Here is a 16,752-nt window from a genome sequence, read left to right as displayed (position 1 = left end):
CTTATGTTCACCAATGATCAAGTAAAGTCAGTAGTGTCAGGTTATTAAAAATGCTATTTTTGAAATGCTTTGATGTATTTTGGGCACATGAAAAGCTATTCCAGTGTACCTTCTTTAGCATGCAGCTATGTTGATCAAATCTGCATAGTAAAAATAATTTGGCAATATAACCTTACAGTATGACAAGGAAAACATTGTGTCTCGTGTTTTTGCAGTACTTAAAAAAATTAGACTTTTTCCATACTAAAGAAATGTATTAATTTTGAGATTTGATCTCCAAAATCTTCTCAAGACGTAGCTGTATTTTGTTATTTTGAATTTAGTAAATTTTGCAACCGTATTCTTCAGGAAAATAATATTCAGAAAAGTGAGATTTATCAGCATTCTAAATAATCTCATTGTGGACATTTCTGTCTTTGTTATTACTCAATTATTTATTTATCCTGAATTTTTTTTTTTTTTTTTTTTTGCATGTGACTTTGCTTTTATGTTTCTTTGGAACTCTAGTAAAATTTTCATCTTTCCATTGATTGATTATGCTGAAATATTCTTTTCATGTTAATTGTCTTGCTCTTCCTATTTATGCAAGGATTGTTTTTGTGATTTTATTTAACTTCTTGGATATTGATTTCTTTCGGGAGAAAAAAAAAATCAGCATATAAAAACCCATAATTGCGTTTCAAATTATGATGTATTACAAACATAACCCAGTTGTTACAGCTTTAACCCAAAAAGATTATCTGAAAACTGGAGTTTATGAGATGTTTTATTGGAAAGATTTTTAAGATGCAGGTTGATTATAATTAAAGTTAGGATTTCAAAACACTCTACATTAAAAATCTACCAGTCAGCATGATTTGATATTTGGATAGAACAGTTGTGAGGCTATGGAATTTTGTTAGGTAAAGGAAAAATGTAGTTCCAAAAAGTGCTGTCAGGATCGGATTTAGATTTGACGAGATGCTAAGCTATTTGAGATAGGAGGCCCTTTATGAGGGATATATGTCGATTTTTTATATGGTATAATTTTTGTGGGTGACCCCAAGTGGGCACAACAAGAAAGCGGGGGCTCTAAGCTATAGTTTGTACAATGTACACGTAAATCCGGCATTGGGTGCTGTCAGCGTAATACCAGGGGAAAGGCCTAAATGGATTCGTTAAACACAGGAGTGTTGTTAGCCAAAAGGAAACAACAGACTCCAAGGGTATATGACAAATTTATTAGCAAAAAGACAAGAATACATATTTACAGCGAAAATAGTTATGTGACAAAAGAAAAAGAGCTACATGAAACTTATATAGACTAACACGCAAGTTCGAAAACCTCGGCCTTGTTCCGCTGCTAGTTGGAAGTGCAAAACTACATATTCCATGACAGATAGAAAAAAGACTATTTTACTGTATATAGCAGAGGTTCCCAGACATTTTTTGTTATAGACCACTTTCAAAATTTAGCTGGTTCTGGTGGACCTACTGCAGTTGCATTTCTACCATATTTCCAAAACTGGACAAAAAATGTGAAGTTTAGGTCTAAGTATAGAAATTTGCATTGCACCTGAGTTCCAACCACAAATTAATAGTTTTCGAAAAAAAGTGTGAATTGATTGTGCTGTGAGTGGATGTCAAAAAATTAAAGTTGGCCAATCAAAAAAGTGATTCCATCCAACTTTACTTTTTTGACATCTACTCACAGCACAAGGAACCAATCAATTCTCACTTATTTCATTTAGAAAACTCCCCATCTGGAGTGGTAAAAAGAAAAAAAGTATATTTTTGTGTTGTTTTTATTCAAAAATGTAATTATTACAATATTAATTATTATTGTTATGATATTACATTGTAATATGATAACAGTTGTAATATAATTAAACATTAATAATGTAACTTCTACAATGACAATCACAAAATAGTCATAATTTTAATAGGAGGGATTTACTTGATGGATTCACAGCAAATTATCAATATTTGGCTTCTGTTTTGTTAGGAATAATTACAAATGTCCCTGCTCCGTGATATTCAATTTACTTTTTTTTTTTTTTTTTTTTTTTTTTTTTTTTTTGTTGTTGTTGTTGTTAAAAGGATTGTAAGGACACTAAAACTTTTTTCGACAAGATGTGATGAGGGCAACGCTATCAAAAGCTTTATTGCGATTCCCCACAGTCCAGGGTATTTCTGCCTGCAGCCAAAATGTTTGATACCCTCTTTTAAATTTCACCTTCAGCTCTTCATTAGTGCTAAGCTCGAGTAGCTCCTCTTGCAATAGCACATTCTCCACTTCCATTTCATCAAATGGATTTATGATCCATGGTGATATTTCTATCGTCAGAATATCTTCTAATCTGATTTTGAAGCCATCATGCAGGGCAATTTAATGTTGAACGTATGTTTGAATATCCTCATCAAGGGATTCTACCTGTGACAAGTTTGAAAATTGGGAAAATGCGTGCCGACTAATATTTTGCTTCATAAATTTCAACAGGGTTCGTAGCGGTCCTTACAAGTGCTTATAAGTCCTTATATTTGAAAATAAAATATAAAGGCCCTTATAGGTGCTTACTTTTTCTTTAAAGACCTTATTTTTTGTTTTTAGTGCTTATTTTTTGCTTTTAGTGCTTTTTTTTAATGAACGCGCTATTTTTCCCCGTACCAAAGCCGAAACTAAATAAACAACTTTTCTTCCTAATATGGAATGTCAGATGGTGAGTCATACTCCCGGAAATAGCTTTTCCCCCTTTCTCTGCATTAACATAACCTTTGGTGTGCACGAAGAGTAGACAGGTGCTCGTCGTTCTGTTGGTCAAAGAATTGCGAAAGCAGTAGAAAAATCCGCTACATTCGGCATTCCTTTCCTCCCACCCAAGTACTACACACGTTTGAATTTCTATCAAGATCTTAAATTGCATTCTCGTTCTGCTTGGTCAGTTCATATTCGTGTTTATTGTGATCGTTATGCTTATATTATGAGCATATGTATGAATGTTTATAATAACATAGTTGCAGTAACTGCTGAAGTATAGTAAACTTCCAAAAATGGTTGTGTTTTAACACAGATTAGCTTTCTAAGGAATAATATTCGGAATGGCTTAAATAAAGGGAAAGTAATCGAATAGTCAAAATAGTTTCATTTTTTTGGCCAATGCATTATACAGTACGAAGGTTGGGAGGTCTCCCCTTTCTCCGCAAAATCTTGAATATTGAAACTGTTGCAGTTCGCTGCAAAACAAGCAACGGACCTTTTTTTTGGGGGGGGGGGTCACTTTCTGATCTGGATTGAATAGGACTAAAAGTTCTGCGGTCTACCAAACGAAGCGAAGAATGATTCTATTCCGGAAATTTAACGCCGTCTGTTGAAAATTAGAATGAAAAACACTCCAGTTATTTAGTTCTTTTTTTCTCCCAATACCAACAGTTGTTGATTCCAATCGCGTAATATCACGTAGGGAAGAATTACGGCGCACGTATTGCGCAATAACGTTTGCGATATTTTGAAGAGATAATTAATTTTGATGTTCAGTCCGAGATTTGTTTATGAGCACTTAAAAGTTTTACTGTGCTTGCTAAGCGGAATATTTCTTAGTTCGGTTGGTTTATTTTTATATGATGCACATATTGAAATGTCCAAAGCATTTATTTAGCGGAAAAATCTAAAGAACGGCCACAGTCTACCCCCTTCCGCTCCTTCAAGTTACGCTCGACTGTCCGAATATTCGCCAATTTCCAAGTATGCCGGTTAGTTAAGATTTTACTGTTAAAGATGACTGCATGAAGCAAATTGTCTTCTGATTTCAGAAATGTACCTCTTTTTTACTTAAATTACTTTGCTTGTAATATCTGTTAAACCCTTCGCGCCGACTGTCACGTATACACGTGTTTTTGATTATATAAACAAACGGGGAAATAAATGTTTCCGAATGGCGTGATTTATGACGTCTCTTTAAATCGCACTTTATTCGCACGTGGTAGTTGTTTACTGTAAGTAGAAAAGTTTTATTTGCTCTAAAGCGTTGGGTATTTCGGTTTGCAGTTCAGTTTTTAGAAAATAATTAGATCTTGTTAGACGTGAATTCTTTGTTTTTACCGTTGCAATGTCGAAGCGTCGAAAATGTTTAATAGAGCATGAAATAGCAGAAATGATGCAAAATATTTCAGATATTGATTCTTAAAGATTAACTGAAAGACATTTTCCAAAACTTTGTTCAGAAGAGACTGATAAGAAAATGAGACGACGATGCTTCGTTTGTTCACATTCCCGGAAAAATCCTCCAAAACGGCAAATGAGTTATTACGAGTGCAAGGAATGTAACGTAGGACTGTGTGTAGATCCCTGTTTTCAAATTTTTCATACGAAAAGAGAATTTTAAGTAATATATTTAGTTTTCAGATGTATAATGTTAAAATTCATAAAATGGTGAGTAATTAAAATAAAATGTGTAAAATATGCATTTAAACAAGAAATAAGGTAATTAAAGTATATATATAAAAATATCTATAAAGCATAAGCCGTTTAAAAACTCTATAGAGCATTATTAAACAATGCGTTGATACTTCGGAAAATTCATGGATTTAGGCTTAGTAGCAAAAAACCCCCGGCCCTGGAGAGACGCTTGCGTAAGACACTGCCGGCCTCAGCGATAAGCGCGCGTTTTCGCTACCCGGCTGCATATAAGCAAAATGTACACTGCTAGGACAACAGCTTAAGTTTGGCCAATGACAATCCAGATAAGGATCACCATTAACTCCGCCCACATGAGTGATGTCACATTCTGACGTTGTTTACATTCTGTTATTCGGCGGGAGGAAGTGCGTTGTTTGAATGAAAAACATTTTTACTTTGCAACGTAAATTTGTTCTAGTGACACTATTTTTTAAATTTTACTTTAAAGTATTATTTCCTTACTGTTCCAGAAGGAATACAAATTTATGTCTCAAACATTACAAAATTTCTCACTATATGCCTGAGTGTGTATACACACGCATGCTCACATACATATATTTTTCAATATATAATTAATCATATGTGAATTATATCTATCAATATGTGTGTGTTTTATACATATAAGTATGAGTGAGTGTGTGTATGCATGTATTCATTTTTCAGAATGTCAGATTTCCTAGCAAATAGTCTACAAAGCTTTTTTCTCTTAATTTTTCCCATCTTCACATTCAGTTTTTTTAAATAATTAAGATTAATTAATGTATTCATATTTAATATTTCTGCACAACTTGATTTCTCAATTAAAAATGCATTTATTTAATTTTGGATAAAGTGGGATGTTAATTCCAGTAGTATATGATTTTTAATAGTAGAATAATTTCTCTAAAAAAGATTTTGTTTGTTTTTATTTTTTAATTCCTTTATAAGAAAATTAGGCTAATCTTTGGAATATGGTAACAGGTAGTTTGGCGACATTTTTGTAAGGCGATAAAGGTTACTAGCTAGGACTTTAGCAGTGTGCATGGATAAAGTCAAGAGTGTGCGCAATTTTGGGATTTTTTTAAGTGAAAATAGTTCGTGTACATGGATGATACCGTGTATGTACAATTTTTAAAAACGCGGCAAGCAGTGGGCGATTCTACACTTTCTCCCAATTTCGCAGCTAATCTTCGTCATGATTAAGCACTTTTGTTCCATAAAAGTTCTGGCATAAGCGTAATTTGGCTAGCAGATTGTTCGAAAAAAATTTTGAGTAAAAAAAAAAAGAATATGTCTTTACTTTGTGAAAACAAAATGGCGTCCAAACAAAAACTAGCAGGTTGCTGTAGCAGGGTTGGTCGCCAAAAAATCGCCAAGTTACCATAATTCAAAGATTAACCAAAAATTACTTAATAATATTAGAAATAATTAATCTGTTACTCCTTACACATGTCTGAAATACGTTAACACAAAATTTTCATTCAATAGCTTTATAAATTTATTTTAAGCAGTATTTTAATTTAATAAGAACTAGTGTTGATAAGTGAATTTCCATTGCTTTCTTTATACATTTAGTTTAGAATTCAGTTTTCAGTGCATGTAATTATTTTCCTTCATGGCCCTCGAGCCCACCAGCGCGAGCGGTAAAGTCGCTGAAAATTGGTTGTTCGGTCCGAGGTTTGAATCCTGTGAACGGGCTGGCTGCATGGGCGTTTTCGTAGTTTTCCCCATGTGTAACGTGTATACAAGCCAGTTTCCGTTAGAAAGTCCTCCACGAAGGCATCCCTCCCCTTAGGCAGTTAGCCCTCGAGGCTTTGCCGTAATGAAATAACCTAACCTTCATGGCCCTCCCCACACAGCCCAACAGCGGCTGAGTGGTAAAGTGACTGGAACGCTGATAGTTCGATCTGAGTTTGATTTCAGCTGGACAGGTTGGCTGCATGACCACTTACCTGGTTTTCCACATGTGTAACATGGATATGAGAGTTTTTCCCTTAGAAAATCCTCCACAAAGACATCCCTCCCACATAGACCTTGTATGCTTTCCATAATCAAACAAACTAAACCAACCCTCCAAGCAAAACAGCTCCTCAAAAGAAATTCTTCATATCTGTCAAGCAAATGACATTCATTAGTGTAATAAACTGTAATCATATATACTAAATCAAACTTGGAAGTTGTTATTAATTATGCTTACAAAGTACTTAATATCAGATTTTGTTGATTAATTTACATTTTTAGAAATAGTTGAATAAATTTCTGACCTTTAATAAATACAGTGAACCCTCTCTACAATGACCACCAGCAGTTCTACATGATTTTAATTTTGTGTAAAGCTTGTCATTTGAAAAAGATGTTCAGTACCAGAATTTGTATATTGAGGAGAAGTAGTCAGTTTCCGAAGTGATGACAAAGAAAAAGTTTACTGTGTTAAAATGATAATCTGTTCCTAACTTTTTTGCAAGGTTTGATTTGGTTTATGTTATTTATAGCAATTTATAGCTTGAGGGCTATCTGCCTAAGCAGAGGGATGCCTTCATGGAGGAATTTCTAAGGGAAACTGGCTTGTATACACATTACACATGGGGAAAACCATGAAAACATCCATACAGCCAGCCTGTTTGCAGGATTCAAACCTCAGACCGAACTACCAGTGTTCAGCGACTTAACCGCTTGATGCTGTTGGGCCCCTTTTTTTGTAGGGAAGGAAGTGTAGAACATAACATGTCTGAATAGTCCAGGTTAAGATTTAATTTAGGAAATGAATAATGTTGAAGCTGAAATTAAAATTATATAAATTTGAATGTAGTGTTAATCTCAAATTTCATTTCCTGTAATGTGATTTTTTTTTTTTTTTTTTTTTTTTTTTAATGGAAAGATCAAGCTCTGGTTTATTGATGTATATAATAAACTTTAAATATAGTATGAAGTCTTATATTTGAGTATAATACTGAAAAAGGTTCGACATATGAGAAAATAAATATATGTTTTCTTCACATGATGGAATATTCATCCTTGACTTAAGGGAACGTGAGGTTACACAGTTTTAAATTAAAGTTAACAGAAAAATGTATGATAGTCACAAATTTGACAAAAGATCCTTTGCTCAAATAATAAAAAGGCTATGGGGAACATAGATGCTAATTACAAATGTGTGCTAAATACGAGGTAATTGGCATCCACAAAAATGCAGTGTGTTAATTTTAATACTGTTTTATGTTCTTACTATTATCCCTTTGACCGCCAAGTAGCATGATTTAGTGCCCTTGGTTTAGTGATTTTTTTTGCCCTCGGTTTGGTTTGGTTTATTTAATTATGCAAAGCACTCGAGTGCTATCTACTTAACAGGAGGGATGCTTTTATGGAAGACTTTCAAAGGGAAACTGGCTCTTAAACACATTACACTTGAGGAAAACCATGAAAGCGCCCATGCATTTGGCAAAATTGGAACCCTGGGCTAAATATCTAGTATTCAGCAACTTTACCACTCAGGTGCTGGTTGTCTGGCCCTCGGTCCTATTAAACTAAAATTCATCTATATTTATAAACGGCCTATCAAAAAATGCACACACTTTAATAATAAAAGAAAATTCGGTTAATATTTGGATTATGGTAACTTGGCGAAAATTTGGCGACCAACTCTGCTACAGCAACCTGCTAGTTTTTTTTTTTTTTTTGGGACGCCATTTTGTTTTCACGAAGTAAAGGCAGTTTTTTTTTTTTTTTTTTTTTTTTTTTTTTTTTTTTAAACTCAACATTTTTTTCCAACAATCTGCTAGCCGAATTACGCTTATGCTAGAACTTTTATGGAACAAAAGTGCTTAATCATGACAAAGATTAGGTGTGAAATTGGGAAAGTGCAGAATCGCTTGCCGCGTTTTTAAGAATTGCACATACACAGTATCCATGTACACGTCGACCTATTTTCACTTAAAAAAACATCCCAGAATTGCACAAAAATGGCATTGCGCAAACTCTTGACTTTATCCATGTACACTTCTAAAGTTCTAGCTAGTAACATTTATCGCCTTACCAAAATGTTGCCAAACTACCTGTTACCATATTCCAAAGATTAGCAGAAAATTCTTGTGCTTTAGTATTGAACTTAATTAAATCATACATATCAGAGGCTATGCTAGGTTTAATAAAAATATTTATGAATACGTTTGTTTAATTTTTCTATTTGTTTAAATAATTTATCCTCAAGAGACTGATCGACTGTGCGAGAAACGGCACAAGTCCCTGGGGCTGTACAGTTACTTAGATTGCTCAGTCACAGCGGTAGCCATTAACAGCTAGAGTTATAGCACAATACTGAGCAGCTATTTGAACAATGTTTAGTCGATGTGTCTGAGGCGACTGCTGCACATTCTGCTATAATTTTTTGATGAAGGACCTCTAGCCTAACCGATTTCTTGTACTACACAACATCTCTCAGAGTCCTCCAAATCCATTTTGGTTCACTGTCATGTATTACATATATGCGAGAGTACGAACATCATACTAGATATTATAAATATAATTCAACTTAGAAACCAATATATAGATATCATCTATAAAGTTTCTATGTATTTTTCTGACAGATCCTGTATGTGAAGTTGTACGTTTCATTAGTTTCACCTATTAATTAACTTGGGGTTTTATTATACGGAATATCTATGAAACTGAACTGATAAATTTTCATATCTGTTCATTTGTTTGCTTTTCATATATTTTTTTAATAGTTTTATTTTTTATGTTGCTTTACATGACATCAATTTAAACATAAGAAAGCAGAGAACAAAAGAAATTCACACTGAAACTAAATTTAAAATTAGTCTGACGATTACTGATGTTGTGGTGATGGCGATAAGGAGCGCGCCTTGCGCCCTCCGATAAATGTGGCAACCCTAGAGGAGAAATTTCTTACGAGTAGCGAGCAGAGCGAAACAGGCAGGCTGTCGGGCAGTGTGCGCGAAGTTCCTAAATAAAGCTTAATTTTTATTGTGCACTATGTCTTGTTAATATTTATATTAATGCAGTAAGAACATAATCTGTGATATGGAATTCGAGGATTGGTGGTAAAAACATAACAGGAAAAAACCATAATGGTAACCCGGACTGTGTTAAATCGTATGAACAGTTCTCAAGCACTTTCGGTTTTGACTACAAGCCATCACTCAAGATCTCCAAACCAGAAGTAATGGATCACAGATGAGTAGTAATTATAGATCATTTTATAATTCTGTTTTCTACTTATCATTTAATTTCATTTTCTTTAGTTAAAATTTTTGCTTTTATTTTGGCTTAAAAACCTTGCACAATGTCTGATGTTCATGCCGTCCGAATTCCGGTTTATAACCGATCAGACCCATCTTTATGGTTTATTATGTGTGAAAGTACCTTTGCTCTTGCCACCCCCAAACCTATCACAGAATCCATTACTAAATATAATTATGTAGTTTCTCATCTTCCTCCAGATATCGCATCACTAGTACAGGATTTACTTATGAAACCAGACCCTATTGATCCATATACAAAGCTCAAAACTGAGTTAATAAATCGTTCAGGAGAATCTTCTCAGCAAGAAATTCGCCAGTTATTATCTGGAGAAGAATTAGGTTCTCGAAAACCTTCCGATTTGCTTAGAAATATGAAACATCGAGCAGAATCTTTAAATGTTCCTGATAACTTAATGTTAGAATTATTCCTTCAACGTTTGCCTTCGACTGTTCAGTCTATTTTGGCAGCGGTTTCCAATTTAACTGTAGATAAAGCTGCAGAAATTGCCGACAGAATTTTAGAAGTAAATCCAACCCCAGGGACTTGTGCCGTTTCTCGCACAGTCGATCAGTCTCTTGAGGATAAATTATTTAAACAAATAGAAAAATTAAACAAACGTATTGATCGCATTTCTCTTTCTCGTGGTCGCTCGCCAAATCGCGGAGATCGCAATAAGGAAAGAAGCAATTCCAAAAAGAGAGATTATTCTGTTTGCTGGTATCATAGACGTTTTGGGAAAAAGTGTAGAGATGACAAATGTACAAAACCTTGTTCATGGCAGGAAAACGAAACCAGCAAAGAATAGAGGCGACTTATTCTTTGCCTCAAGTTTCACGTCGCCTGTTTGTTCGTGACCGTAGAACAAACCTTTCATTCTTGGTCGATACCGGCTCTGACGTGTCCTTACTTCCAGCAAATAATTCTCAAAAACGGAATTCGTCCCAACAAACACTTTTCGCTGCTAATTCTTCTACTATTCATGTTTATGGTCAAAAAGCACTTTCTTTGGATTCAAATTAAGACGACAGTTTACATGGACTTTTCTTATAGCAAATGTTAGTACACCCATTCTTGGAGCAGATTTTCTCCATTTCTTTGAATTGGTGCCTGATCTCAGAAACAAATGTCTCAAAGATTTAAAAACGCATTTTAAAACCGTCGGTTGCGTGAAAAATGCAAGCATTTATTCAGTAAAAACTGTATTTAGTGATACACCATATCACAAAATTTTAAAAGAATTTCCTTCAGTTACTAGATTACCAGATCCTAACCAACCTGTTAAACATAACACCGTTCATTATATCATAACTGAAGGTCCACCTGTGGTTGCAAAACCTCGTCGGTTAGCTCCAGATCGCTTAAAAATAGCAAAACAAGAATTTCAAACTACGATGCAATCGGGGCATTTGAGACCTTCGAGCAGCAATTATGCATCCCCACTTCACATGGTTCCAAAAAAGAGAAGTCTGGAATGGAGACCTGTAGGAGATTATCGAGCATTGAACGCTCAAACAATAAAAGACAAATATCCTATTCCATGCTTAGCCGATTTTACTGCTGCATTGCACGGTACTAAAATTTTTAGTCATGTTGACCTGATTAAGGCGTACCATCAAATACCAATTAACCCAGCCGACATCCACAAAACCGCCATATGCACACCATTCGGTTTATTCGAAAGTACCCGTATGCAATTCGGCTTATGCAATGCATCCGCGACTTTTCAACGTTTTATAGATGAAGTCACGCAGGATTTAGAAGGTGTTTACGCTTTCGTCGATGACTTGCTCATAGCCTCTAAAGATTCTGAGGAACATTGCAAGCATTTGAAAGCTTTATTTTCCAAACTTCAGGAATATGGATTTTGCATAAATGTTTTAAAATGCACCTTTGGTCAAACGTCTATTGATTTCTTAGGTTTTCACCTTAGTGAAAACGGAATTGAACCTCTTCCTGACAAAGTCAAATGTATTTTAGATTTTCCTCAACCTACCACTCTCACTCAGCTTCGCCGATTTTTAGGCATGTTTAACTTTTACAGATGTTTCATACCTAAAGCAGCACATATTCTTTCTCCTTTAATAAAATTGTTAGAAGGTTATATTAATAAAACGAAATCTCGTTCTCGTGTTCAGGATTCATCCCCACAATTAAATTGGAACGAGAATGCTGAACAAGCCTTTATTGCTGCCAAAAATGCCATTGCTCAGGCTACCCTTTTGAGACACCCTATTCCCGGAGCCCAGCTAAGCATCTGGGTAGATGCCTCAGACGTCGCAATAGGCGGCACACTTATGCAGTTGTCTCAACAAACATGGGAACCTATAGCATTTTTCTCTATGAAACTCAATAAAAATCAACAGAAATGGTCCGCGTACGATAGGGAATTATTTTCAATTTATTCTGCAATTAAGAAATTCCGACACATGTTAGAGGGCAGAAATTTTATAATTTATACGGATCAAAAACCGTTAATATACGCTTTTAAACAGAACCCTCATAAATGTTCACCTCGACAATTGCGCCATTTAGATTTTATTTCTCAGTACTCTACTGATATTAGGCATGTGCAAGGTTCAAAAAACGTCGTTGCTGACGCTCTTTCAAGAATCGAAATTGATTCCATAACAAAATCTCCATTTTTGGATTTTAAAAAATTTTCGGAAGCTCAACGGCGTGATCCGGAGGTACAAGACCTTCTCAAAAACAACACATCATCTTTGAAACTGGAATTTAAACCGTGCCAATATTCTGATGGTAATATTCTTTGTGACATATCAACGGACATTCCTCGTCCATTTGTTCCAAATTCCTTTCGCAGACTCATCTTTAATCATCTGCATAATCTGTCACATCCAGGAATTGCAGCTACTATGAAGCTTATTTGTTCTCGTTATGTATGACCCGACATGAAACGTCATATCAAAAATTGGGTGAAATCCTGTGAATCTTGCCAAACATCGAAAATTACTAGGCATACTAAAGCACCACTGGGCAAATTCTCTCTTCCTGATGCACGTTTTTCAGAAATCCATATGGATATCGTCGGACCGTTACCTCCATCAGAAGGCAATGTGTACCTTTTAACTCTCATAGATAGATTCTCCAGATGGCCTGAAGCCATTCCCATCCCGGATATGAAAACGGAAACCATTTGCAGAGCCATCTTCAACTGTTAGATATCTCGTTTTGGCTGCCCATCGATCATAACAACAGACCAAGGTTCTCAAATGAGATCCGCACTTTTTGCAGAATTCACGCGCATTTTGGGTACGAACAGAATCACAACAACAGCCTATCATCCAATGTCCAACGGCATTGTTGAACGATTTCATCGACATTTAAAATCTTCTCTCAAGGCTCACGAGACCAATAACTGGACTGAAACACTACCAGTTGTTATGCTTGGTATTCGGACAGCCGTAAAGGAAGATCTACAGTCATCTTGTGCTGAACTGGTGTACGGCACAACTCTCAAGCTGCCTAGTGATATGATAACGTCATCTAAGATATCTCCGTATGACATACAATTTATCACGAATCTTCGGCATAGAATGCAACAATTGAATCCAATAGCAACATCTGCACATTGCCAAGAAAAATGTTACGTAAGTGCTACCTTAAAGTCGTGTACGCATGTATACTTACGTGTCGATCGAGTAAAGCCACCTCTGTGCCAACCATATACAGGTCCGCATAAAGTCCTTTCTAGAACGAACAAAACTTTCACAATTGATGTTAACGGTCTGAAATCTACTGTGTCTATAGACCGTGTGAAACCAGTCTATTTGCTTTCGGACTCTAATTTGCCTGAACTGAAAACAAATAAAGACTTAAAGACAGTTCAGCAGAATAAATCTGCAAACGAACTCTCTAAGACACAAACTGTCACCAGATCGGGAAGACATGTTCACTTCCCTAAGAAACTTGCTTCTTACGTAACAATTTAAAACATTTTTTTTAAAAATTCATATCTTAATATTTCTTGTTATTTCATGTTTATTATATGTGTCAATACCTTGTTATATATTGAATTGCATTTTGATCTTTTCTAATTTTATATTCTAATTTTGTAATCATAAAAAAAATACCCGACAGCACGGATACTCTGAGATAATTTCATAACCTATATCGTTCCTTTGAATAGTCATTAAAGGAACTGGGGGGGGGAAACTCTGTGGTGATGGCGATAAGGAGCGTGCCTTGCGCCCTCCGATAAATGTGGCAACCCTAGAGGAGAAATTTCTTACGAGTAGCGAGCAGAGCGAAACAGGCAGGCTGTCGGGCAGTGTGCGCGAAGTTCCTAAATAAAGCTTAATTTTTATTATGTCTTGTTAATATTTATATTAATGCAGTAAGAACATAATCTGTGATATGGAATTCGAGGATTGGTGGTAAAAACATAACAGGAAATCACCATAATGTAAAATAAATAGTGTCTAATTTATCAAAATTACATAAGAGGGCAAATAAATAATTAGCATATTCAGATATTTATTGTAAGCAAAAATTTTATATTTTTAACAGTAAAAATGCACATATTACAATGCAATTAATTTATTACTTGCAACCACCTCAGTAGAACTCGTCAAATTTTTAAAATGTGCCAAACTCTAGCAACCATGCTCATAACAATCCTTTAATAGCACAATGTCGCCATTTTTGTACACATTCTTTGTGTTGTATTTCAAGTTTCAACAAATTGTGATATTTTTTGCTTTAATTTTAAAATATGCTCTTTGGAATTTATCAACAATGGAAAAAACTACAGTGGAAACTCTACAGGAATACAAAATTTCTAAAAGAAAGAAAAAGGAAATGCATTTGGTAGATAGCTGATGCTGCTGAAGTTTGTGTGATGCCGAGTCTCTGAAATTATTTAATTTTTTTTTTCAAGCAAAAACAAACTGCTTGGGGAAAAGAATAGGGCAAACCAATTACAGAAAGATTTGGAGATGAACGTGCTTTATTTCCTTATTTAATAATTAAAATTTATATTTCAAATTCTAAAGTATGTTTTCTTTTCATAATTTGATAATCTTAGCCAACTTATGATAAATATCAATAATTTGGGTATCTATTTAAGAAAAGTTGTGAAAACCATCAACTTGCACCCAATGAATAATTTTTACATTTTCATGTGTTAAATCCAAATTGAGCTAAGGTGGTTGTGTTAATCTGTAAGTATCATTAATTTTACAGGCAATACACTGTATTCTTTTATATACTGTAATATTTAGTTTGTGCTGAAATTATGTAGTGGCAATAATTTTACTTAAGAGAGAAATTTTTCAATATTACAAGTTTACATTTTGATTAATTTTATGTACTGTCATCAATAATACATCTTATTAGATACATCAATGCATCTTATTATCATTAATTTCTTACTAACAATTTGATTTCAATTGCCATGAGTTGATGCATGACTCATACATATATAAGTTGTTTCAATATAAAGATCACAATATAAGTTACATAGCATATTTACAATAATTATTTATTACTCATACATATAATGTATAAAATCAGGCAGTAAATTGTAAAAAAATACTTTTAATGAAATTGGAAATAAATGAAAATATAATAATCTGCATGTCATTACAATTTTTAAATGCACAAACTTCACAGTTAAAAATACATACTAATGTAAGAAAATCAATATTAAATGCTTTTTCTCAAAAGAAAAAAAGAATTTGCCTGTTCAAGACATATTTTATTAAGTTCAACCATCAGTGGAAACCCAGGTAATCAGTCTTTAATACGACAAAATGTAAAATTTGAAATACAACTTTAAGATAATTTTTTTTAATCCATTCAGTTTTGGCTTATGTAAGTATCACTGTATATAACTAGATGTAAAGAACTATAAACACACATTCACACAATTCACTTGAAGGTACGTTTCCAGGAAATAAAAGTATACTTATTGGATTCATTTCAACATTACACCTTAGAACACATAATGATACCTCATTATTAGGCATTTTCGATAGTCTTGAAATAGCATAACTGGTAACATATCTTTCTAAATTCAGTTCTTGTTAAATTATGTTCAACATCATTTAGCATTTGCAGTTTTATAACTAAATTAAATTTCAGTAGGTCTATTACACTAAGCACTTACAGTTATTCACTATTATTTTCTTAACATTTCAACAAAACAATGAACTTCCTTTCTAAGAATGCATACTGAACAATGAAAATTCCAAATATTATATATGCTTTACCAGAACTATAATGTCAGTTAATAATGATTTTTTTTAAATTGAATTTGATTAATTCAAGCAATTCACTTGAAGGTATGTTTCCTGGAAATAAAAGTATACTTATTCAATTCAGCATTACACCTTAGAACAGGTAACGATACCTCATTGTTAGGCATTTTTGAGTGTCTTGAAATATCATTACAGGTAACATATCTTACTAAATTCAGTTCTTGCTAAATTTTGTTCAGCATCATTTAGCATTTGCAGTTTTATAGCTAAATTAGATTTTAGTAGGTCTATAACACTAAGCACTTACAGTTATTCAGTATTATTTTCTTTACATTTCAGAAAAATAATGAACTTCCTTTCTACGATTCCAAATATGATATATGCTTTACCAGAACCATAATTTGTCAGTTAATAGTGATTTAATCTTCATAGATAAGCATATCCAACAGTCTTGAAATATCAGAGCTGGTAGCATATCTTAAATATATTCAGTTCTTATTAAATAACATGTTCATCATTTAACTTCAGTAGTTTTACAGCTAAATTACATTCCAATATGTTCATTAGAGTGGACACACTCTTTCATCTTTTATACTCTTTACGTTCTAATAATGAAATGAAGTTTATTTCTAATAATGAAATGAAGTTTATTTCTAATAATGAAATGAAGTTTATTTTCTTTTATACTCTTTACGTTCTAATAATGAAATGAAGTTTATTTCTAAGAAAGCATATTGAATCCTGTAAAGCATATTGATTTCTTAATCAAAGCACAATTAATGTTGTAAATATTCAGATAGATATATATGAAATGTATTATAAGGATTTCTTGACACACACTATGTCAATTCATTGCAA

This window comes from Stegodyphus dumicola, chromosome 7 (genome assembly GCF_044657685.1).
Source record: "Stegodyphus dumicola isolate Sdum_Otavi_A_Nest chromosome 7, ASM4465768v1".
NCBI lineage: Eukaryota > Metazoa > Arthropoda > Arachnida > Araneae > Eresidae > Stegodyphus > Stegodyphus dumicola.
Note: the sequence above shows the minus strand (reverse complement) of the source record.